Consider the following 19,613-nt stretch of genomic DNA (forward strand, 5'->3'; position numbering starts at 1 on the left):
TAGGAATGGTGTATGGCTTCATGCCAGCTGATTCCAGCGTAGGGCTGAGCAACTGCATCTGCCGAGGCCCGTTAGCTCAGTTGGTTAGAGCGTCGTGCTAATAACGCGAAGGTCGTGGGTTCGATCCCCCCACGGGCCACTACTCTTGTACTACTGCGAAAAGGCAGCGCCGATTTCAGCTGGCGAGTGTGATGACCAAATGATCATCACCCTGCGTGGAAGTTGACAGAGGATCCGAACCCGACTCGCGGGGAAGCACTACAGCATTCGCTCGGCAATGGCCATAATATCTTGAATACACTGGTTAGAGAAAATGAAAGAAAATGTCCGATTGCCGATGCGTAACAACTTTGGCCCTTGTCAGTACTTGGGCGGGTGAGCGCATGGGAACACAGGGCACTATTGGCAGTTTTACTTCCTATTTTTGTTTCTCCATTGTTTTCGGAGCTACAGCCCGATTCGGTCAGGGAGACGCCACCGTGAAATGAAGGGGGCGTGCTGTGTGTCCATCGCCTCGCCTCTCCTTACCTCTCTCAGTCGTTTCTCGTGCTTGTCGTTTTGATATAGGCCGATTTGAGAGCGTCAGCTCTCGCGTCAGCTGAGCAAAGTCGAGACAAGTCGAGACACACTAAGGGCTGGTATGCAGCGAGTAAGAGGGCGAAAAAACAATAGTTTAAGAGCGCGTGGCAAAAGTACTCATAGGCGAAATTAAAAGCCTGCTGCGGTGGCCGGGAATCGAACCCGGATCAACTGCTTGGAAGGCAACTATGCTGACCATTACACCACCACCGCACAAGCGAGCGCCCCGCCACCGCGCTGAGTCGGCTTCCCGCCTGTCGGCGGCGGCCGAAGGTGATCGTACCCGGCAGGCGCATTTCGAGGCAGGCTAGGGGAGCACATCCAGACGCATTCGGACAGCGTATCCGCGCACATTTCGCATCCTTTGGCAAGAGTCGGCGCCGGCGACGCAAGAGTACGCAGAGGACCGCGTTCTGGCGGCATCTTTAAGCAGCGCAGTGCAGGATTCAGCGTCTGCAGCATCTTCTCCACAGAATGCTACGGCGCTTGACGGCAGTCCCACTTTCCCTTGAGACACCTGCTCGGGAAGCAGCGTGAAGGTACCGCCGGCCCGAGCATCGGTGGTTCAGTGGTAGAATGCTCGCCTGCCACGCGGGCGGCCCGGGTTCGATTCCCGGCCGATGCATCATTTTGTTTTTTCTCCGGTAGGGGTGCTGCGTGTCTTTCGCACTCGAACTGCGTGAGCCATGAGAATGAACCGCGGGATTCCGTGTGGAAAGAACCAATCATGCAGCGCGGACGACTGCTCGTTTGGACTCCTGCGTGCTATTGTACATACTGGCGTCGGCCTAGCATCGCAAGTTGCCTGCCGCGCCGTGAATGCACGTGTAGCAACAGAAAAAATGAGCCAGGGAGTGCAGACTCTCTACCACTTGTATTCGGTACTTACCAAGATTCCAGAAAGTGTAACGATCGCCTGCCTCGGTAGCGCAGTAGGCAGCGCGTAAGTCTCATAATCTTAAGGTCGTGAGTTCGATCCTCACCCGGGGCATCTAATTTTCTGTGACTGATGGTGGTGCTGTTGCTAGGGCGCCAACTTATTTCTTGTTTGTTATCCACAACGTTTCAACGCTTCAGCGGGAAAATGTTTACATACAGCTTCCCTTTTCCTCTTCTCCCAGCAGAGCATGAAGCCAAAAGCATTGCTCTGCGACGTTTGAGGTGCGCGCCTTGCCAGTCAGTATGTGCAAAGATGCTCGCAAAGAGAGCGACAATGCGACAAGCGACCGTACGAACGGGCGAATGAAACGGCCGCATCCGGTGTGGTCTAGTGGCTAGGATACCTGGCTTTCACCCAGGAGGCCCGGGTTCGATTCCCGGTACCGGAACGGAATTTTTTCCACACGAATCGTGACAAGTTTGAGCTGTCCGAGCGGCCGTTTCCCGTCCTGCTCGCAATATAGCTACTGTTTCGTGACCGTCAGCAGAATATAGACTAGGGAAGCAGACACACGACGACCGTAGGAATGGTGTATGGCTTCATGCCAGCTGATTCCAGCGTAGGGCTGAGCAACTGCATCTGCCGAGGCCCGTTAGCTCAGTTGGTTAGAGCGTCGTGCTAATAACGCGAAGGTCGTGGGTTCGATCCCCCCACGGGCCACTACTCTTGTACTACTGCGAAAAGGCAGCGCCGATTTCAGCTGGCGAGTGTGATGACCAAATGATCATCACCCTGCGTGGAAGTTGACAGAGGATCCGAACCCGACTCGTGGGGAAGCACTACAGCATTCGCTCGGCAATGGCCATAATATCTTGAATACACTGGTTAGAGAAAATGAAAGAAAATGTCCGATTGCCGATGCGTAACAACTTTGGCCCTTGTCAGTACTTGGGCGGGTGAGCGCATGGGAACACAGGGCACTATTGGCAGTTTTACTTCCTATTTTTGTTTCTCCATTGTTTTCGGAGCTACAGCCCGATTCGGTCAGGGAGACGCCACCGTGAAATGAAGGGGGCGTGCTGTGTGTCCATCGCCTCGCCTCTCCTTACCTCTCTCAGTCGTTTCTCGTGCTTGTCGTTTTGATATAGGCCGATTTGAGAGCGTCAGCTCTCGCGTCAGCTGAGCAAAGTCGAGACAAGTCGAGACACACTAAGGGCTGGTATGCAGCGAGTAAGAGGGCGAAAAAACAATAGTTTAAGAGCGCGTGGCAAAAGTACTCATAGGCGAAATTAAAAGCCTGCTGCGGTGGCCGGGAATCGAACCCGGATCAACTGCTTGGAAGGCAACTATGCTGACCATTACACCACCACCGCACAAGCGAGCGCCCCGCCACCGCGCTGAGTCGGCTTCCCGCCTGTCGGCAGCGGCCGAAGGTGATCGTACCCGGCAGGCGCATTTCGAGGCAGGCTAGGGGAGCACATCCAGACGCATTCGGACAGCGTATCCGCGCACATTTCGCATCCTTTGGCAAGAGTCGGCGCCGGCGACGCAAGAGTACGCAGAGGACCGCGTTCTGGCGGCATCTTTAAGCAGCGCAGTGCAGGATTCAGCGTCTGCAGCATCTTCTCCACAGAATGCTACGGCGCTTGACGGCAGTCCCACTTTCCCTTGAGACACCTGCTCGGGAAGCAGCGTGAAGGTACCGCCGGCCCGAGCATCGGTGGTTCAGTGGTAGAATGCTCGCCTGCCACGCGGGCGGCCCGGGTTCGATTCCCGGCCGATGCATCATTTTGTTTTTTCTCCGGTAGGGGTGCTGCGTGTCTTTCGCACTCGAACTGCGTGAGCCATGAGAATGAACCGCGGGATTCCGTGTGGAAAGAACCAATCATGCAGCGCGGACGACTGCTCGTTTGGACTCCTGCGTGCTGTTGTACATACTGGCGTCGGCCTAGCATCGCAAGTTGCCTGCCGCGCCGTGAATGCACGTGTAGCAACAGAAAAAATGAGCCAGGGAGTGCAGACTCTCTACCACTTGTATTCGGTACTTACCAAGATTCCAGAAAGTGTAACGATCGCCTGCCTCGGTAGCGCAGTAGGCAGCGCGTAAGTCTCATAATCTTAAGGTCGTGAGTTCGATCCTCACCCGGGGCATCTAATTTTCTGTGACTGATGGTGGTGCTGTTGCTAGGGCGCCAACTTATTTCTTGTTTGTTATCCACAACGTTTCAACGCTTCAGCGGGAAAATATTTACATACAGCTTCCCTTTTCCTCTTCTCCCAGCAGAGCATGAAGCCAAAAGCATTGCTCTGCGACGTTTGAGGTGCGCGCCTTGCCAGTCAGTATGTGCAAAGATGCTCGCAAAGAGAGCGACAATGCGACAAGCGACCGTACGAACGGGCGAATGAAACGGCCGCATCCGGTGTGGTCTAGTGGCTAGGATACCTGGCTTTCACCCAGGAGGCCCGGGTTCGATTCCCGGTACCGGAACGGAATTTTTTCCACACGAATCGTGACAAGTTTGAGCTGTCCGAGCGGCCGTTTCCCGTCCTGCTCGCAATATAGCTACTGTTTCGTGACCGTCAGCAGAATATAGACTAGGGAAGCAGACACACGACGACCGTAGGAATGGTGTATGGCTTCATGCCAGCTGATTCCAGCGTAGGGCTGAGCAACTGCATCTGCCGAGGCCCGTTAGCTCAGTTGGTTAGAGCGTCGTGCTAATAACGCGAAGGTCGTGGGTTCGATCCCCCCACGGGCCACTACTCTTGTACTACTGCGAAAAGGCAGCGCCGATTTCAGCTGGCGAGTGTGATGACCAAATGATCATCACCCTGCGTGGAAGTTGACAGAGGATCCGAACCCGACTCGCGGGGAAGCACTACAGCATTCGCTCGGCAATGGCCATAATATCTTGAATACACTGGTTAGAGAAAATGAAAGAAAATGTCCGATTGCCGATGCGTAACAACTTTGGCCCTTGTCAGTACTTGGGCGGGTGAGCGCATGGGAACACAGGGCACTATTGGCAGTTTTACTTCCTATTTTTGTTTCTCCATTGTTTTCGGAGCTACAGCCCGATTCGGTCAGGGAGACGCCACCGTGAAATGAAGGGGGCGTGCTGTGTGTCCATCGCCTCGCCTCTCCTTACCTCTCTCAGTCGTTTCTCGTGCTTGTCGTTTTGATATAGGCCGATTTGAGAGCGTCAGCTCTCGCGTCAGCTGAGCAAAGTCGAGACAGGTCGAGACACACTAAGGGCTGGTATGCAGCGAGTAAGAGGGCGAAAAAACAATAGTTTAAGAGCGCGTGGCAAAAGTACTCATAGGCGAAATTAAAAGCCTGCTGCGGTGGCCGGGAATCGAACCCGGATCAACTGCTTGGAAGGCAACTATGCTGACCATTACACCACCACCGCACAAGCGAGCGCCCCGCCACCGCGCTGAGTCGGCTTCCCGCCTGTCGGCAGCGGCCGAAGGTGATCGTACCCGGCAGGCGCATTTCGAGGCAGGCTAGGGGAGCACATCCAGACGCATTCGGACAGCGTATCCGCGCACATTTCGCATCCTTTGGCAAGAGTCGGCGCCGGCGACGCAAGAGTACGCAGAGGACCGCGTTCTGGCGGCATCTTTAAGCAGCGCAGTGCAGGATTCAGCGTCTGCAGCATCTTCTCCACAGAATGCTACGGCGCTTGACGGCAGTCCCACTTTCCCTTGAGACACCTGCTCGGGAAGCAGCGTGAAGGTACCGCCGGCCCGAGCATCGGTGGTTCAGTGGTAGAATGCTCGCCTGCCACGCGGGCGGCCCGGGTTCGATTCCCGGCCGATGCATCATTTTGTTTTTTCTCCGGTAGGGGTGCTGCGTGTCTTTCGCACTCGAACTGCGTGAGCCATGAGAATGAACCGCGGGATTCCGTGTGGAAAGAACCAATCATGCAGCGCGGACGACTGCTCGTTTGGACTCCTGCGTGCTATTGTACATACTGGCGTCGGCCTAGCATCGCAAGTTGCCTGCCGCGCCGTGAATGCACGTGTAGCAACAGAAAAAATGAGCCAGGGAGTGCAGACTCTCTACCACTTGTATTCGGTACTTACCAAGATTCCAGAAAGTGTAACGATCGCCTGCCTCGGTAGCGCAGTAGGCAGCGCGTAAGTCTCATAATCTTAAGGTCGTGAGTTCGATCCTCACCCGGGGCATCTAATTTTCTGTGACTGATGGTGGTGCTGTTGCTAGGGCGCCAACTTATTTCTTGTTTGTTATCCACAACGTTTCAACGCTTCAGCGGGAAAATGTTTACATACAGCTTCCCTTTTCCTCTTCTCCCAGCAGAGCATGAAGCCAAAAGCATTGCTCTGCGACGTTTGAGGTGCGCGCCTTGCCAGTCAGTATGTGCAAAGATGCTCGCAAAGAGAGCGACAATGCGACAAGCGACCGTACGAACGGGCGAATGAAACGGCCGCATCCGGTGTGGTCTAGTGGCTAGGATACCTGGCTTTCACCCAGGAGGCCCGGGTTCGATTCCCGGTACCGGAACGGAATTTTTTCCACACGAATCGTGACAAGTTTGAGCTGTCCGAGCGGCCGTTTCCCGTCCTGCTCGCAATATAGCTACTGTTTCGTGACCGTCAGCAGAATATAGACTAGGGAAGCAGACACACGACGACCGTAGGAATGGTGTATGGCTTCATGCCAGCTGATTCCAGCGTAGGGCTGAGCAACTGCATCTGCCGAGGCCCGTTAGCTCAGTTGGTTAGAGCGTCGTGCTAATAACGCGAAGGTCGTGGGTTCGATCCCCCCACGGGCCACTACTCTTGTACTACTGCGAAAAGGCAGCGCCGATTTCAGCTGGCGAGTGTGATGACCAAATGATCATCACCCTGCGTGGAAGTTGACAGAGGATCCGAACCCGACTCGCGGGGAAGCACTACAGCATTCGCTCGGCAATGGCCATAATATCTTGAATACACTGGTTAGAGAAAATGAAAGAAAATGTCCGATTGCCGATGCGTAACAACTTTGGCCCTTGTCAGTACTTGGGCGGGTGAGCGCATGGGAACACAGGGCACTATTGGCAGTTTTACTTCCTATTTTTGTTTCTCCATTGTTTTCGGAGCTACAGCCCGATTCGGTCAGGGAGACGCCACCGTGAAATGAAGGGGGCGTGCTGTGTGTCCATCGCCTCGCCTCTCCTTACCTCTCTCAGTCGTTTCTCGTGCTTGTCGTTTTGATATAGGCCGATTTGAGAGCGTCAGCTCTCGCGTCAGCTGAGCAAAGTCGAGACAAGTCGAGACACACTAAGGGCTGGTATGCAGCGAGTAAGAGGGCGAAAAAACAATAGTTTAAGAGCGCGTGGCAAAAGTACTCATAGGCGAAATTAAAAGCCTGCTGCGGTGGCCGGGAATCGAACCCGGATCAACTGCTTGGAAGGCAACTATGCTGACCATTACACCACCACCGCACAAGCGAGCGCCCCGCCACCGCGCTGAGTCGGCTTCCCGCCTGTCGGCAGCGGCCGAAGGTGATCGTACCCGGCAGGCGCATTTCGAGGCAGGCTAGGGGAGCACATCCAGACGCATTCGGACAGCGTATCCGCGCACATTTCGCATCCTTTGGCAAGAGTCGGCGCCGGCGACGCAAGAGTACGCAGAGGACCGCGTTCTGGCGGCATCTTTAAGCAGCGCAGTGCAGGATTCAGCGTCTGCAGCATCTTCTCCACAGAATGCTACGGCGCTTGACGGCAGTCCCACTTTCCCTTGAGACACCTGCTCGGGAAGCAGCGTGAAGGTACCGCCGGCCCGAGCATCGGTGGTTCAGTGGTAGAATGCTCGCCTGCCACGCGGGCGGCCCGGGTTCGATTCCCGGCCGATGCATCATTTTGTTTTTTCTCCGGTAGGGGTGCTGCGTGTCTTTCGCACTCGAACTGCGTGAGCCATGAGAATGAACCGCGGGATTCCGTGTGGAAAGAACCAATCATGCAGCGCGGACGACTGCTCGTTTGGACTCCTGCGTGCTATTGTACATACTGGCGTCGGCCTAGCATCGCAAGTTGCCTGCCGCGCCGTGAATGCACGTGTAGCAACAGAAAAAATGAGCCAGGGAGTGCAGACTCTCTACCACTTGTATTCGGTACTTACCAAGATTCCAGAAAGTGTAACGATCGCCTGCCTCGGTAGCGCAGTAGGCAGCGCGTAAGTCTCATAATCTTAAGGTCGTGAGTTCGATCCTCACCCGGGGCATCTAATTTTCTGTGACTGATGGTGGTGCTGTTGCTAGGGCGCCAACTTATTTCTTGTTTGTTATCCACAACGTTTCAACGCTTCAGCGGGAAAATGTTTACATACAGCTTCCCTTTTCCTCTTCTCCCAGCAGAGCATGAAGCCAAAAGCATTGCTCTGCGACGTTTGAGGTGCGCGCCTTGCCAGTCAGTATGTGCAAAGATGCTCGCAAAGAGAGCGACAATGCGACAAGCGACCGTACGAACGGGCGAATGAAACGGCCGCATCCGGTGTGGTCTAGTGGCTAGGATACCTGGCTTTCACCCAGGAGGCCCGGGTTCGATTCCCGGTACCGGAACGGAATTTTTTCCACACGAATCGTGACAAGTTTGAGCTGTCCGAGCGGCCGTTTCCCGTCCTGCTCGCAATATAGCTACTGTTTCGTGACCGTCAGCAGAATATAGACTAGGGAAGCAGACACACGACGACCGTAGGAATGGTGTATGGCTTCATGCCAGCTGATTCCAGCGTAGGGCTGAGCAACTGCATCTGCCGAGGCCCGTTAGCTCAGTTGGTTAGAGCGTCGTGCTAATAACGCGAAGGTCGTGGGTTCGATCCCCCCACGGGCCACTACTCTTGTACTACTGCGAAAAGGCAGCGCCGATTTCAGCTGGCGAGTGTGATGACCAAATGATCATCACCCTGCGTGGAAGTTGACAGAGGATCCGAACCCGACTCGTGGGGAAGCACTACAGCATTCGCTCGGCAATGGCCATAATATCTTGAATACACTGGTTAGAGAAAATGAAAGAAAATGTCCGATTGCCGATGCGTAACAACTTTGGCCCTTGTCAGTACTTGGGCGGGTGAGCGCATGGGAACACAGGGCACTATTGGCAGTTTTACTTCCTATTTTTGTTTCTCCATTGTTTTCGGAGCTACAGCCCGATTCGGTCAGGGAGACGCCACCGTGAAATGAAGGGGGCGTGCTGTGTGTCCATCGCCTCGCCTCTCCTTACCTCTCTCAGTCGTTTCTCGTGCTTGTCGTTTTGATATAGGCCGATTTGAGAGCGTCAGCTCTCGCGTCAGCTGAGCAAAGTCGAGACAAGTCGAGACACACTAAGGGCTGGTATGCAGCGAGTAAGAGGGCGAAAAAACAATAGTTTAAGAGCGCGTGGCAAAAGTACTCATAGGCGAAATTAAAAGCCTGCTGCGGTGGCCGGGAATCGAACCCGGATCAACTGCTTGGAAGGCAACTATGCTGACCATTACACCACCACCGCACAAGCGAGCGCCCCGCCACCGCGCTGAGTCGGCTTCCCGCCTGTCGGCAGCGGCCGAAGGTGATCGTACCCGGCAGGCGCATTTCGAGGCAGGCTAGGGGAGCACATCCAGACGCATTCGGACAGCGTATCCGCGCACATTTCGCATCCTTTGGCAAGAGTCGGCGCCGGCGACGCAAGAGTACGCAGAGGACCGCGTTCTGGCGGCATCTTTAAGCAGCGCAGTGCAGGATTCAGCGTCTGCAGCATCTTCTCCACAGAATGCTACGGCGCTTGACGGCAGTCCCACTTTCCCTTGAGACACCTGCTCGGGAAGCAGCGTGAAGGTACCGCCGGCCCGAGCATCGGTGGTTCAGTGGTAGAATGCTCGCCTGCCACGCGGGCGGCCCGGGTTCGATTCCCGGCCGATGCATCATTTTGTTTTTTCTCCGGTAGGGGTGCTGCGTGTCTTTCGCACTCGAACTGCGTGAGCCATGAGAATGAACCGCGGGATTCCGTGTGGAAAGAACCAATCATGCAGCGCGGACGACTGCTCGTTTGGACTCCTGCGTGCTATTGTACATACTGGCGTCGGCCTAGCATCGCAAGTTGCCTGCCGCGCCGTGAATGCACGTGTAGCAACAGAAAAAATGAGCCAGGGAGTGCAGACTCTCTACCACTTGTATTCGGTACTTACCAAGATTCCAGAAAGTGTAACGATCGCCTGCCTCGGTAGCGCAGTAGGCAGCGCGTAAGTCTCATAATCTTAAGGTCGTGAGTTCGATCCTCACCCGGGGCATCTAATTTTCTGTGACTGATGGTGGTGCTGTTGCTAGGGCGCCAACTTATTTCTTGTTTGTTATCCACAACGTTTCAACGCTTCAGCGGGAAAATGTTTACATACAGCTTCCCTTTTCCTCTTCTCCCAGCAGAGCATGAAGCCAAAAGCATTGCTCTGCGACGTTTGAGGTGCGCGCCTTGCCAGTCAGTATGTGCAAAGATGCTCGCAAAGAGAGCGACAATGCGACAAGCGACCGTACGAACGGGCGAATGAAACGGCCGCATCCGGTGTGGTCTAGTGGCTAGGATACCTGGCTTTCACCCAGGAGGCCCGGGTTCGATTCCCGGTACCGGAACGGAATTTTTTCCACACGAATCGTGACAAGTATGAGCTGTCCGAGCGGCCGTTTCCCGTCCTGCTCGCAATATGGCTACTGTTTCGTGACCGTCAGCAGAATATAGACTAGGGAAGCAGACACACGACGACCGTAGGAATGGTGTATGGCTTCATGCCAGCTGATTCCAGCGTAGGGCTGAGCAACTGCATCTGCCGAGGCCCGTTAGCTCAGTTGGTTAGAGCGTCGTGCTAATAACGCGAAGGTCGTGGGTTCGATCCCCCCACGGGCCACTACTCTTTTACTACTGCGAAAAGGCAGCGCCGATTTCAGCTGGCGAGTGTGATGACCAAATGATCATCACCCTGCGTGGAAGTTGACAGAGGATCCGAACCCGACTCGCGGGGAAGCACTACAGCATTCGCTCGGCAATGGCCATAATATCTTGAATACACTGGTTAGAGAAAATGAAAGAAAATGTCCGATTGCCGATGCGTAACAACTTTGGCCCTTGTCAGTACTTGGGCGGGTGAGCGCATGGGAACACAGGGCACTATTGGCAGTTTTACTTCCTATTTTTGTTTCTCCATTGTTTTCGGAGCTACAGCCCGATTCGGTCAGGGAGACGCCACCGTGAAATGAAGGGGGCGTGCTGTGTGTCCATCGCCTCGCCTCTCCTTACCTCTCTCAGTCGTTTCTCGTGCTTGTCGTTTTGATATAGGCCGATTTGAGAGCGTCAGCTCTCGCGTCAGCTGAGCAAAGTCGAGACAAGTCGAGACACACTAAGGGCTGGTATGCAGCGAGTAAGAGGGCGAAAAAACAATAGTTTAAGAGCGCGTGGCAAAAGTACTCATAGGCGAAATTAAAAGCCTGCTGCGGTGGCCGGGAATCGAACCCGGATCAACTGCTTGGAAGGCAACTATGCTGACCATTACACCACCACCGCACAAGCGAGCGCCCCGCCACCGCGCTGAGTCGGCTTCCCGCCTGTCGGCAGCGGCCGAAGGTGATCGTACCCGGCAGGCGCATTTCGAGGCAGGCTAGGGGAGCACATCCAGACGCATTCGGACAGCGTATCCGCGCACATTTCGCATCCTTTGGCAAGAGTCGGCGCCGGCGACGCAAGAGTACGCAGAGGACCGCGTTCTGGCGGCATCTTTAAGCAGCGCAGTGCAGGATTCAGCGTCTGCAGCATCTTCTCCACAGAATGCTACGGCGCTTGACGGCAGTCCCACTTTCCCTTGAGACACCTGCTCGGGAAGCAGCGTGAAGGTACCGCCGGCCCGAGCATCGGTGGTTCAGTGGTAGAATGCTCGCCTGCCACGCGGGCGGCCCGGGTTCGATTCCCGGCCGATGCATCATTTTGTTTTTTCTCCGGTAGGGGTGCTGCGTGTCTTTCGCACTCGAACTGCGTGAGCCATGAGAATGAACCGCGGGATTCCGTGTGGAAAGAACCAATCATGCAGCGCGGACGACTGCTCGTTTGGACTCCTGCGTGCTATTGTACATACTGGCGTCGGCCTAGCATCGCAAGTTGCCTGCCGCGCCGTGAATGCACGTGTAGCAACAGAAAAAATGAGCCAGGGAGTGCAGACTCTCTACCACTTGTATTCGGTACTTACCAAGATTCCAGAAAGTGTAACGATCGCCTGCCTCGGTAGCGCAGTAGGCAGCGCGTAAGTCTCATAATCTTAAGGTCGTGAGTTCGATCCTCACCCGGGGCATCTAATTTTCTGTGACTGATGGTGGTGCTGTTGCTAGGGCGCCAACTTATTTCTTGTTTGTTATCCACAACGTTTCAACGCTTCAGCGGGAAAATGTTTACATACAGCTTCCCTTTTCCTCTTCTCCCAGCAGAGCATGAAGCCAAAAGCATTGCTCTGCGACGTTTGAGGTGCGCGCCTTGCCAGTCAGTATGTGCAAAGATGCTCGCAAAGAGAGCGACAATGCGACAAGCGACCGTACGAACGGGCGAATGAAACGGCCGCATCCGGTGTGGTCTAGTGGCTAGGATACCTGGCTTTCACCCAGGAGGCCCGGGTTCGATTCCCGGTACCGGAACGGAATTTTTTCCACACGAATCGTGACAAGTTTGAGCTGTCCGAGCGGCCGTTTCCCGTCCTGCTCGCAATATAGCTACTGTTTCGTGACCGTCAGCAGAATATAGACTAGGGAAGCAGACACACGACGACCGTAGGAATGGTGTATGGCTTCATGCCAGCTGATTCCAGCGTAGGGCTGAGCAACTGCATCTGCCGAGGCCCGTTAGCTCAGTTGGTTAGAGCGTCGTGCTAATAACGCGAAGGTCGTGGGTTCGATCCCCCCACGGGCCACTACTCTTGTACTACTGCGAAAAGGCAGCGCCGATTTCAGCTGGCGAGTGTGATGACCAAATGATCATCACCCTGCGTGGAAGTTGACAGAGGATCCGAACCCGACTCGTGGGGAAGCACTACAGCATTCGCTCGGCAATGGCCATAATATCTTGAATACACTGGTTAGAGAAAATGAAAGAAAATGTCCGATTGCCGATGCGTAACAACTTTGGCCCTTGTCAGTACTTGGGCGGGTGAGCGCATGGGAACACAGGGCACTATTGGCAGTTTTACTTCCTATTTTTGTTTCTCCATTGTTTTCGGAGCTACAGCCCGATTCGGTCAGGGAGACGCCACCGTGAAATGAAGGGGGCGTGCTGTGTGTCCATCGCCTCGCCTCTCCTTACCTCTCTCAGTCGTTTCTCGTGCTTGTCGTTTTGATATAGGCCGATTTGAGAGCGTCAGCTCTCGCGTCAGCTGAGCAAAGTCGAGACAAGTCGAGACACACTAAGGGCTGGTATGCAGCGAGTAAGAGGGCGAAAAAACAATAGTTTAAGAGCGCGTGGCAAAAGTACTCATAGGCGAAATTAAAAGCCTGCTGCGGTGGCCGGGAATCGAACCCGGATCAACTGCTTGGAAGGCAACTATGCTGACCATTACACCACCACCGCACAAGCGAGCGCCCCGCCACCGCGCTGAGTCGGCTTCCCGCCTGTCGGCAGCGGCCGAAGGTGATCGTACCCGGCAGGCGCATTTCGAGGCAGGCTAGGGGAGCACATCCAGACGCATTCGGACAGCGTATCCGCGCACATTTCGCATCCTTTGGCAAGAGTCGGCGCCGGCGACGCAAGAGTACGCAGAGGACCGCGTTCTGGCGGCATCTTTAAGCAGCGCAGTGCAGGATTCAGCGTCTGCAGCATCTTCTCCACAGAATGCTACGGCGCTTGACGGCAGTCCCACTTTCCCTTGAGACACCTGCTCGGGAAGCAGCGTGAAGGTACCGCCGGCCCGAGCATCGGTGGTTCAGTGGTAGAATGCTCGCCTGCCACGCGGGCGGCCCGGGTTCGATTCCCGGCCGATGCATCATTTTGTTTTTTCTCCGGTAGGGGTGCTGCGTGTCTTTCGCACTCGAACTGCGTGAGCCATGAGAATGAACCGCGGGATTCCGTGTGGAAAGAACCAATCATGCAGCGCGGACGACTGCTCGTTTGGACTCCTGCGTGCTATTGTACATACTGGCGTCGGCCTAGCATCGCAAGTTGCCTGCCGCGCCGTGAATGCACGTGTAGCAACAGAAAAAATGAGCCAGGGAGTGCAGACTCTCTACCACTTGTATTCGGTACTTACCAAGATTCCAGAAAGTGTAACGATCGCCTGCCTCGGTAGCGCAGTAGGCAGCGCGTAAGTCTCATAATCTTAAGGTCGTGAGTTCGATCCTCACCCGGGGCATCTAATTTTCTGTGACTGATGGTGGTGCTGTTGCTAGGGCGCCAACTTATTTCTTGTTTGTTATCCACAACGTTTCAACGCTTCAGCGGGAAAATGTTTACATACAGCTTCCCTTTTCCTCTTCTCCCAGCAGAGCATGAAGCCAAAAGCATTGCTCTGCGACGTTTGAGGTGCGCGCCTTGCCAGTCAGTATGTGCAAAGATGCTCGCAAAGAGAGCGACAATGCGACAAGCGACCGTACGAACGGGCGAATGAAACGGCCGCATCCGGTGTGGTCTAGTGGCTAGGATACCTGGCTTTCACCCAGGAGGCCCGGGTTCGATTCCCGGTACCGGAACGGAATTTTTTCCACACGAATCGTGACAAGTTTGAGCTGTCCGAGCGGCCGTTTCCCGTCCTGCTCGCAATATAGCTACTGTTTCGTGACCGTCAGCAGAATATAGACTAGGGAAGCAGACACACGACGACCGTAGGAATGGTGTATGGCTTCATGCCAGCTGATTCCAGCGTAGGGCTGAGCAACTGCATCTGCCGAGGCCCGTTAGCTCAGTTGGTTAGAGCGTCGTGCTAATAACGCGAAGGTCGTGGGTTCGATCCCCCCACGGGCCACTACTCTTGTACTACTGCGAAAAGGCAGCGCCGATTTCAGCTGGCGAGTGTGATGACCAAATGATCATCACCCTGCGTGGAAGTTGACAGAGGATCCGAACCCGACTCGCGGGGAAGCACTACAGCATTCGCTCGGCAATGGCCATAATATCTTGAATACACTGGTTAGAGAAAATGAAAGAAAATGTCCGATTGCCGATGCGTAACAACTTTGGCCCTTGTCAGTACTTGGGCGGGTGAGCGCATGGGAACACAGGGCACTATTGGCAGTTTTACTTCCTATTTTTGTTTCTCCATTGTTTTCGGAGCTACAGCCCGATTCGGTCAGGGAGACGCCACCGTGAAATGAAGGGGGCGTGCTGTGTGTCCATCGCCTCGCCTCTCCTTACCTCTCTCAGTCGTTTCTCGTGCTTGTCGTTTTGATATAGGCCGATTTGAGAGCGTCAGCTCTCGCGTCAGCTGAGCAAAGTCGAGACAAGTCGAGACACACTAAGGGCTGGTATGCAGCGAGTAAGAGGGCGAAAAAACAATAGTTTAAGAGCGCGTGGCAAAAGTACTCATAGGCGAAATTAAAAGCCTGCTGCGGTGGCCGGGAATCGAACCCGGATCAACTGCTTGGAAGGCAACTATGCTGACCATTACACCACCACCGCACAAGCGAGCGCCCCGCCACCGCGCTGAGTCGGCTTCCCGCCTGTCGGCAGCGGCCGAAGGTGATCGTACCCGGCAGGCGCATTTCGAGGCAGGCTAGGGGAGCACATCCAGACGCATTCGGACAGCGTATCCGCGCACATTTCGCATCCTTTGGCAAGAGTCGGCGCCGGCGACGCAAGAGTACGCAGAGGACCGCGTTCTGGCGGCATCTTTAAGCAGCGCAGTGCAGGATTCAGCGTCTGCAGCATCTTCTCCACAGAATGCTACGGCGCTTGACGGCAGTCCCACTTTCCCTTGAGACACCTGCTCGGGAAGCAGCGTGAAGGTACCGCCGGCCCGAGCATCGGTGGTTCAGTGGTAGAATGCTCGCCTGCCACGCGGGCGGCCCGGGTTCGATTCCCGGCCGATGCATCATTTTGTTTTTTCTCCGGTAGGGGTGCTGCGTGTCTTTCGCACTCGAACTGCGTGAGCCATGAGAATGAACCGCGGGATTCCGTGTGGAAAGAACCAATCATGCAGCGCGGACGACTGCTCGTTTGGACTCCTGCGTGCTATTGTACATACTGGCGTCGGCCTAGCATCGCAAGTTGCCTGCCGCGCCGTGAATGCACGTGTAGCAACAGAAAAAATGAGCCAGGGAGTGCAGACTCTCTACCACTTGTATTCGGTACTTACCAAGATTCCAGAAAGTGTAACGATCGCCTGCCTCGGTAGCGCAGTAGGCAGCGCGTAAGTCTCATAATCTTAAGGTCGTGAGTTCGATCCTCACCCGGGGCATCTAATTTTCTGTGACTGATGGTGGTGCTGTTGCTAGGGCGCCAACTTATTTCTTGTTTGTTATCCACAACGTTTCAACGCTTCAGCGGGAAAATGTTTACATACAGCTTCCCTTTTCCTCTTCTCCCAGCAGAGCATGAAGCCAAAAGCATTGCTCTGCGACGTTTGAGGTGCGCGCCTTGCCAGTCAGTATGTGCAAAGATGCTCGCAAAGAGAGCGACAATGCGACAAGCGACCGTACGAACGGGCGAATGAAACGGACGCATCCGGTGTGGTCTAGTGGCTAGGATACCTGGCTTTCACCCAGGAGGCCCGGGTTCGATTCCCGGTACCGGAACGGAATTTTTTCCACACGAATCGTGACAAGTTTGAGCTGTCCGAGCGGCCGTTTCCCGTCCTGCTCGCAATATAGCTACTGTTTCGTGACCGTCAGCAGAATATAGACTAGGGAAGCAGACACACGACGACCGTAGGAATGGTGTATGGCTTCATGCCAGCTGATTCCAGCGTAGGGCTGAGCAACTGCATCTGCCGAGGCCCGTTAGCTCAGTTGGTTAGAGCGTCGTGCTAATAACGCGAAGGTCGTGGGTTCGATCCCCCCACGGGCCACTACTCTTGTTCTACTGCGAAAAGGCAGCGCCGATTTCAGCTGGCGAGTGTGATGACCAAATGATCATCACCCTGCGTGGAAGTTGACAGAGGATCCGAACCCGACTCGCGGGGAAGCACTACAGCATTCGCTCGGCAATGGCCATAATATCTTGAATACACTGGTTAGAGAAAATGAAAGAAAATGTCCGATTGCCGATGCGTAACAACTTTGGCCCTTGTCAGTACTTGGGCGGGTGAGCGCATGGGAACACAGGGCACTATTGGCAGTTTTACTTCCTATTTTTGTTTCTCCATTGTTTTCGGAGCTACAGCCCGATTCGGTCAGGGAGACGCCACCGTGAAATGAAGGGGGCGTGCTGTGTGTCCATCGCCTCGCCTCTCCTTACCTCTCTCAGTCGTTTCTCGTGCTTGTCGTTTTGATATAGGCCGATTTGAGAGCGTCAGCTCTCGCGTCAGCTGAGCAAAGTCGAGACAAGTCGAGACACACTAAGGGCTGGTATGCAGCGAGTAAGAGGGCGAAAAAACAATAGTTTAAGAGCGCGTGGCAAAAGTACTCATAGGCGAAATTAAAAGCCTGCTGCGGTGGCCGGGAATCGAACCCGGATCAACTGCTTGGAAGGCAACTATGCTGACCATTACACCACCACCGCACAAGCGAGCGCCCCGCCACCGCGCTGAGTCGGCTTCCCGCCTGTCGGCAGCGGCCGAAGGTGATCGTACCCGGCAGGCGCATTTCGAGGCAGGCTAGGGGAGCACATCCAGACGCATTCGGACAGCGTATCCGCGCACATTTCGCATCCTTTGGCAAGAGTCGGCGCCGGCGACGCAAGAGTACGCAGAGGACCGCGTTCTGGCGGCATCTTTAAGCAGCGCAGTGCAGGATTCAGCGTCTGCAGCATCTTCTCCACAGAATGCTACGGCGCTTGACGGCAGTCCCACTTTCCCTTGAGACACCTGCTCGGGAAGCAGCGTGAAGGTACCGCCGGCCCGAGCATCGGTGGTTCAGTGGTAGAATGCTCGCCTGCCACGCGGGCGGCCCGGGTTCGATTCCCGGCCGATGCATCATTTTGTTTTTTCTCCGGTAGGGGTGCTGCGTGTCTTTCGCACTCGAACTGCGTGAGCCATGAGAATGAACCGCGGGATTCCGTGTGGAAAGAACCAATCATGCAGCGCGGACGACTGCTCGTTTGGACTCCTGCGTGCTATTGTACATACTGGCGTCGGCCTAGCATCGCAAGTTGCCTGCCGCGCCGTGAATGCACGTGTAGCAACAGAAAAAATGAGCCAGGGAGTGCAGACTCTCTACCACTTGTATTCGGTACTTACCAAGATTCCAGAAAGTGTAACGATCGCCTGCCTCGGTAGCGCAGTAGGCAGCGCGTAAGTCTCATAATCTTAAGGTCGTGAGTTCGATCCTCACCCGGGGCATCTAATTTTCTGTGACTGATGGTGGTGCTGTTGCTAGGGCGCCAACTTATTTCTTGTTTGTTATCCACAACGTTTCAACGCTTCAGCGGGAAAATGTTTACATACAGCTTCCCTTTTCCTCTTCTCCCAGCAGAGCATGAAGCCAAAAGCATTGCTCTGCGACGTTTGAGGTGCGCGCCTTGCCAGTCAGTATGTGCAAAGATGCTCGCAAAGAGAGCGACAATGCGACAAGCGACCGTACGAACGGGCGAATGAAACGGCCGCATCCGGTGTGGTCTAGTGGCTAGGATACCTGGCTTTCACCCAGGAGGCCCGGGTTCGATTCCCGGTACCGGAACGGAATTTTTTCCACACGAATCGTGACAAGTTTGAGCTGTCCGAGCGGCCGTTTCCCGTCCTGCTCGCAATATAGCTACTGTTTCGTGACCGTCAGCAGAATATAGACTAGGGAAGCAGACACACGACGACCGTAGGAATGGTGTATGGCTTCATGCCAGCTGATTCCAGCGTAGGGCTGAGCAACTGCATCTGCCGAGGCCCGTTAGCTCAGTTGGTTAGAGCGTCGTGCTAATAACGCGAAGGTCGTGGGTTCGATCCCCCCACGGGCCACTACTCTTGTACTACTGCGAAAAGGCAGCGCCGATTTCAGCTGGCGAGTGTGATGACCAAATGATCATCACCCTGCGTGGAAGTTGACAGAGGATCCGAACCCGACTCGCGGGGAAGCACTACAGCATTCGCTCGGCAATGGCCATAATATCTTGAATACACTGGTTAGAGAAAATGAAAGAAAATGTCCGATTGCCGATGCGTAACAACTTTGGCCCTTGTCAGTACTTGGGCGGGTGAGCGCATGGGAACACAGGGCACTATTGGCAGTTTTACTTCCTATTTTTGTTTCTCCATTGTTTTCGGAGCTACAGCCCGATTCGGTCAGGGAGACGCCACCGTGAAATGAAGGGGGCGTGCTGTGTGTCCATCGCCTCGCCTCTCCTTACCTCTCTCAGTCGTTTCTCGTGCTTGTCGTTTTGATATAGGCCGATTTGAGAGCGTCAGCTCTCGCGTCAGCTGAGCAAAGTCGAGACAAGTCGAGACACACTAAGGGCTGGTATGCAGCGAGTAAGAGGGCGAAAAAACAATAGTTTAAGAGCGCGTGGCAAAAGTACTCATAGGCGAAATTAAAAGCCTGCTGCGGTGGCCGGGAATCGAACCCGGATCAACTGCTTGGAAGGCAACTATGCTGACCATTACACCACCACCGCACAAGCGAGCGCCCCGCCACCGCGCTGAGTCGGCTTCCCGCCTGTCGGCAGCGGCCGAAGGTGATCGTACCCGGCAGGCGCATTTCGAGGCAGGCTAGGGGAGCACATCCAGACGCATTCGGACAGCGTATCCGCGCACATTTCGCATCCTTTGGCAAGAGTCGGCGCCGGCGACGCAAGAGTACGCAGAGGACCGCGTTCTGGCGGCATCTTTAAGCAGCGCAGTGCAGGATTCAGCGTCTGCAGCATCTTCTCCACAGAATGCTACGGCGCTTGACGGCAGTCCCACTTTCCCTTGAGACACCTGCTCGGGAAGCAGCGTGAAGGTACCGCCGGCCCGAGCATCGGTGGTTCAGTGGTAGAATGCTCGCCTGCCACGCGGGCGGCCCGGGTTCGATTCCCGGCCGATGCATCATTTTGTTTTTTCTCCGGTAGGGGTGCTGCGTGTCTTTCGCACTCGA

General features: G+C 55.0%; 48 non-coding genes across 48 annotated transcripts; 38 read left to right on the forward strand and 10 right to left on the reverse strand.

Moving 5' to 3' along the window:
- Positions 1–65: 65 nt before the first annotated feature.
- On the forward strand, positions 66–139 carry Trnai-aau. The gene has a single exon. It is a non-coding gene; the product is annotated as a tRNA-Ile (tRNA).
- A 581-nt stretch (positions 140–720) lies between these two features.
- Trnag-ucc lies at positions 721–792 on the reverse strand. Its single transcript has one exon. It is a non-coding gene; the product is annotated as a tRNA-Gly (tRNA).
- Positions 793–1,133: 341 nt separating this feature from the next.
- Positions 1,134–1,204, forward strand: Trnag-gcc. Its single transcript has one exon. It is a non-coding gene; the product is annotated as a tRNA-Gly (tRNA).
- A 293-nt stretch (positions 1,205–1,497) lies between these two features.
- On the forward strand, positions 1,498–1,570 carry Trnam-cau. The gene has a single exon. It is a non-coding gene; the product is annotated as a tRNA-Met (tRNA).
- A 265-nt stretch (positions 1,571–1,835) lies between these two features.
- Positions 1,836–1,907, forward strand: Trnae-uuc. Its single transcript has one exon. It is a non-coding gene; the product is annotated as a tRNA-Glu (tRNA).
- Positions 1,908–2,105: 198 nt separating this feature from the next.
- On the forward strand, positions 2,106–2,179 carry Trnai-aau. The gene has a single exon. It is a non-coding gene; the product is annotated as a tRNA-Ile (tRNA).
- A 581-nt stretch (positions 2,180–2,760) lies between these two features.
- Positions 2,761–2,832, reverse strand: Trnag-ucc. The gene has a single exon. It is a non-coding gene; the product is annotated as a tRNA-Gly (tRNA).
- A 341-nt stretch (positions 2,833–3,173) lies between these two features.
- On the forward strand, positions 3,174–3,244 carry Trnag-gcc. The gene has a single exon. It is a non-coding gene; the product is annotated as a tRNA-Gly (tRNA).
- A 293-nt stretch (positions 3,245–3,537) lies between these two features.
- On the forward strand, positions 3,538–3,610 carry Trnam-cau. The gene has a single exon. It is a non-coding gene; the product is annotated as a tRNA-Met (tRNA).
- A 265-nt stretch (positions 3,611–3,875) lies between these two features.
- Positions 3,876–3,947, forward strand: Trnae-uuc. Its single transcript has one exon. It is a non-coding gene; the product is annotated as a tRNA-Glu (tRNA).
- Positions 3,948–4,145: 198 nt separating this feature from the next.
- Trnai-aau lies at positions 4,146–4,219 on the forward strand. Its single transcript has one exon. It is a non-coding gene; the product is annotated as a tRNA-Ile (tRNA).
- A 581-nt stretch (positions 4,220–4,800) lies between these two features.
- Positions 4,801–4,872, reverse strand: Trnag-ucc. Its single transcript has one exon. It is a non-coding gene; the product is annotated as a tRNA-Gly (tRNA).
- Positions 4,873–5,213: 341 nt separating this feature from the next.
- On the forward strand, positions 5,214–5,284 carry Trnag-gcc. Its single transcript has one exon. It is a non-coding gene; the product is annotated as a tRNA-Gly (tRNA).
- A 293-nt stretch (positions 5,285–5,577) lies between these two features.
- Trnam-cau lies at positions 5,578–5,650 on the forward strand. The gene has a single exon. It is a non-coding gene; the product is annotated as a tRNA-Met (tRNA).
- Positions 5,651–5,915: 265 nt separating this feature from the next.
- On the forward strand, positions 5,916–5,987 carry Trnae-uuc. Its single transcript has one exon. It is a non-coding gene; the product is annotated as a tRNA-Glu (tRNA).
- A 198-nt stretch (positions 5,988–6,185) lies between these two features.
- Trnai-aau lies at positions 6,186–6,259 on the forward strand. The gene has a single exon. It is a non-coding gene; the product is annotated as a tRNA-Ile (tRNA).
- A 581-nt stretch (positions 6,260–6,840) lies between these two features.
- On the reverse strand, positions 6,841–6,912 carry Trnag-ucc. Its single transcript has one exon. It is a non-coding gene; the product is annotated as a tRNA-Gly (tRNA).
- A 341-nt stretch (positions 6,913–7,253) lies between these two features.
- On the forward strand, positions 7,254–7,324 carry Trnag-gcc. The gene has a single exon. It is a non-coding gene; the product is annotated as a tRNA-Gly (tRNA).
- A 293-nt stretch (positions 7,325–7,617) lies between these two features.
- Trnam-cau lies at positions 7,618–7,690 on the forward strand. The gene has a single exon. It is a non-coding gene; the product is annotated as a tRNA-Met (tRNA).
- Positions 7,691–7,955: 265 nt separating this feature from the next.
- On the forward strand, positions 7,956–8,027 carry Trnae-uuc. Its single transcript has one exon. It is a non-coding gene; the product is annotated as a tRNA-Glu (tRNA).
- Positions 8,028–8,225: 198 nt separating this feature from the next.
- Positions 8,226–8,299, forward strand: Trnai-aau. The gene has a single exon. It is a non-coding gene; the product is annotated as a tRNA-Ile (tRNA).
- Positions 8,300–8,880: 581 nt separating this feature from the next.
- On the reverse strand, positions 8,881–8,952 carry Trnag-ucc. The gene has a single exon. It is a non-coding gene; the product is annotated as a tRNA-Gly (tRNA).
- Positions 8,953–9,293: 341 nt separating this feature from the next.
- Trnag-gcc lies at positions 9,294–9,364 on the forward strand. Its single transcript has one exon. It is a non-coding gene; the product is annotated as a tRNA-Gly (tRNA).
- Positions 9,365–9,657: 293 nt separating this feature from the next.
- On the forward strand, positions 9,658–9,730 carry Trnam-cau. Its single transcript has one exon. It is a non-coding gene; the product is annotated as a tRNA-Met (tRNA).
- A 265-nt stretch (positions 9,731–9,995) lies between these two features.
- On the forward strand, positions 9,996–10,067 carry Trnae-uuc. Its single transcript has one exon. It is a non-coding gene; the product is annotated as a tRNA-Glu (tRNA).
- A 198-nt stretch (positions 10,068–10,265) lies between these two features.
- Positions 10,266–10,339, forward strand: Trnai-aau. Its single transcript has one exon. It is a non-coding gene; the product is annotated as a tRNA-Ile (tRNA).
- A 581-nt stretch (positions 10,340–10,920) lies between these two features.
- On the reverse strand, positions 10,921–10,992 carry Trnag-ucc. The gene has a single exon. It is a non-coding gene; the product is annotated as a tRNA-Gly (tRNA).
- A 341-nt stretch (positions 10,993–11,333) lies between these two features.
- Trnag-gcc lies at positions 11,334–11,404 on the forward strand. Its single transcript has one exon. It is a non-coding gene; the product is annotated as a tRNA-Gly (tRNA).
- A 293-nt stretch (positions 11,405–11,697) lies between these two features.
- Trnam-cau lies at positions 11,698–11,770 on the forward strand. Its single transcript has one exon. It is a non-coding gene; the product is annotated as a tRNA-Met (tRNA).
- A 265-nt stretch (positions 11,771–12,035) lies between these two features.
- Trnae-uuc lies at positions 12,036–12,107 on the forward strand. The gene has a single exon. It is a non-coding gene; the product is annotated as a tRNA-Glu (tRNA).
- A 198-nt stretch (positions 12,108–12,305) lies between these two features.
- On the forward strand, positions 12,306–12,379 carry Trnai-aau. Its single transcript has one exon. It is a non-coding gene; the product is annotated as a tRNA-Ile (tRNA).
- Positions 12,380–12,960: 581 nt separating this feature from the next.
- On the reverse strand, positions 12,961–13,032 carry Trnag-ucc. The gene has a single exon. It is a non-coding gene; the product is annotated as a tRNA-Gly (tRNA).
- Positions 13,033–13,373: 341 nt separating this feature from the next.
- On the forward strand, positions 13,374–13,444 carry Trnag-gcc. The gene has a single exon. It is a non-coding gene; the product is annotated as a tRNA-Gly (tRNA).
- A 293-nt stretch (positions 13,445–13,737) lies between these two features.
- Positions 13,738–13,810, forward strand: Trnam-cau. Its single transcript has one exon. It is a non-coding gene; the product is annotated as a tRNA-Met (tRNA).
- A 265-nt stretch (positions 13,811–14,075) lies between these two features.
- On the forward strand, positions 14,076–14,147 carry Trnae-uuc. The gene has a single exon. It is a non-coding gene; the product is annotated as a tRNA-Glu (tRNA).
- A 198-nt stretch (positions 14,148–14,345) lies between these two features.
- Trnai-aau lies at positions 14,346–14,419 on the forward strand. The gene has a single exon. It is a non-coding gene; the product is annotated as a tRNA-Ile (tRNA).
- Positions 14,420–15,000: 581 nt separating this feature from the next.
- Positions 15,001–15,072, reverse strand: Trnag-ucc. The gene has a single exon. It is a non-coding gene; the product is annotated as a tRNA-Gly (tRNA).
- Positions 15,073–15,413: 341 nt separating this feature from the next.
- Trnag-gcc lies at positions 15,414–15,484 on the forward strand. The gene has a single exon. It is a non-coding gene; the product is annotated as a tRNA-Gly (tRNA).
- Positions 15,485–15,777: 293 nt separating this feature from the next.
- Trnam-cau lies at positions 15,778–15,850 on the forward strand. The gene has a single exon. It is a non-coding gene; the product is annotated as a tRNA-Met (tRNA).
- A 265-nt stretch (positions 15,851–16,115) lies between these two features.
- On the forward strand, positions 16,116–16,187 carry Trnae-uuc. The gene has a single exon. It is a non-coding gene; the product is annotated as a tRNA-Glu (tRNA).
- A 198-nt stretch (positions 16,188–16,385) lies between these two features.
- Positions 16,386–16,459, forward strand: Trnai-aau. Its single transcript has one exon. It is a non-coding gene; the product is annotated as a tRNA-Ile (tRNA).
- Positions 16,460–17,040: 581 nt separating this feature from the next.
- Trnag-ucc lies at positions 17,041–17,112 on the reverse strand. The gene has a single exon. It is a non-coding gene; the product is annotated as a tRNA-Gly (tRNA).
- Positions 17,113–17,453: 341 nt separating this feature from the next.
- Positions 17,454–17,524, forward strand: Trnag-gcc. Its single transcript has one exon. It is a non-coding gene; the product is annotated as a tRNA-Gly (tRNA).
- Positions 17,525–17,817: 293 nt separating this feature from the next.
- Trnam-cau lies at positions 17,818–17,890 on the forward strand. Its single transcript has one exon. It is a non-coding gene; the product is annotated as a tRNA-Met (tRNA).
- Positions 17,891–18,155: 265 nt separating this feature from the next.
- On the forward strand, positions 18,156–18,227 carry Trnae-uuc. The gene has a single exon. It is a non-coding gene; the product is annotated as a tRNA-Glu (tRNA).
- A 198-nt stretch (positions 18,228–18,425) lies between these two features.
- On the forward strand, positions 18,426–18,499 carry Trnai-aau. The gene has a single exon. It is a non-coding gene; the product is annotated as a tRNA-Ile (tRNA).
- Positions 18,500–19,080: 581 nt separating this feature from the next.
- On the reverse strand, positions 19,081–19,152 carry Trnag-ucc. Its single transcript has one exon. It is a non-coding gene; the product is annotated as a tRNA-Gly (tRNA).
- A 341-nt stretch (positions 19,153–19,493) lies between these two features.
- Positions 19,494–19,564, forward strand: Trnag-gcc. The gene has a single exon. It is a non-coding gene; the product is annotated as a tRNA-Gly (tRNA).
- Positions 19,565–19,613: the final 49 nt, after the last annotated feature.

The sequence above is a fragment of the Schistocerca americana genome, unplaced genomic scaffold, assembly GCF_021461395.2.
Source record: "Schistocerca americana isolate TAMUIC-IGC-003095 unplaced genomic scaffold, iqSchAmer2.1 HiC_scaffold_180, whole genome shotgun sequence".
Taxonomy (NCBI): Eukaryota; Metazoa; Arthropoda; class Insecta; order Orthoptera; family Acrididae; genus Schistocerca; species Schistocerca americana.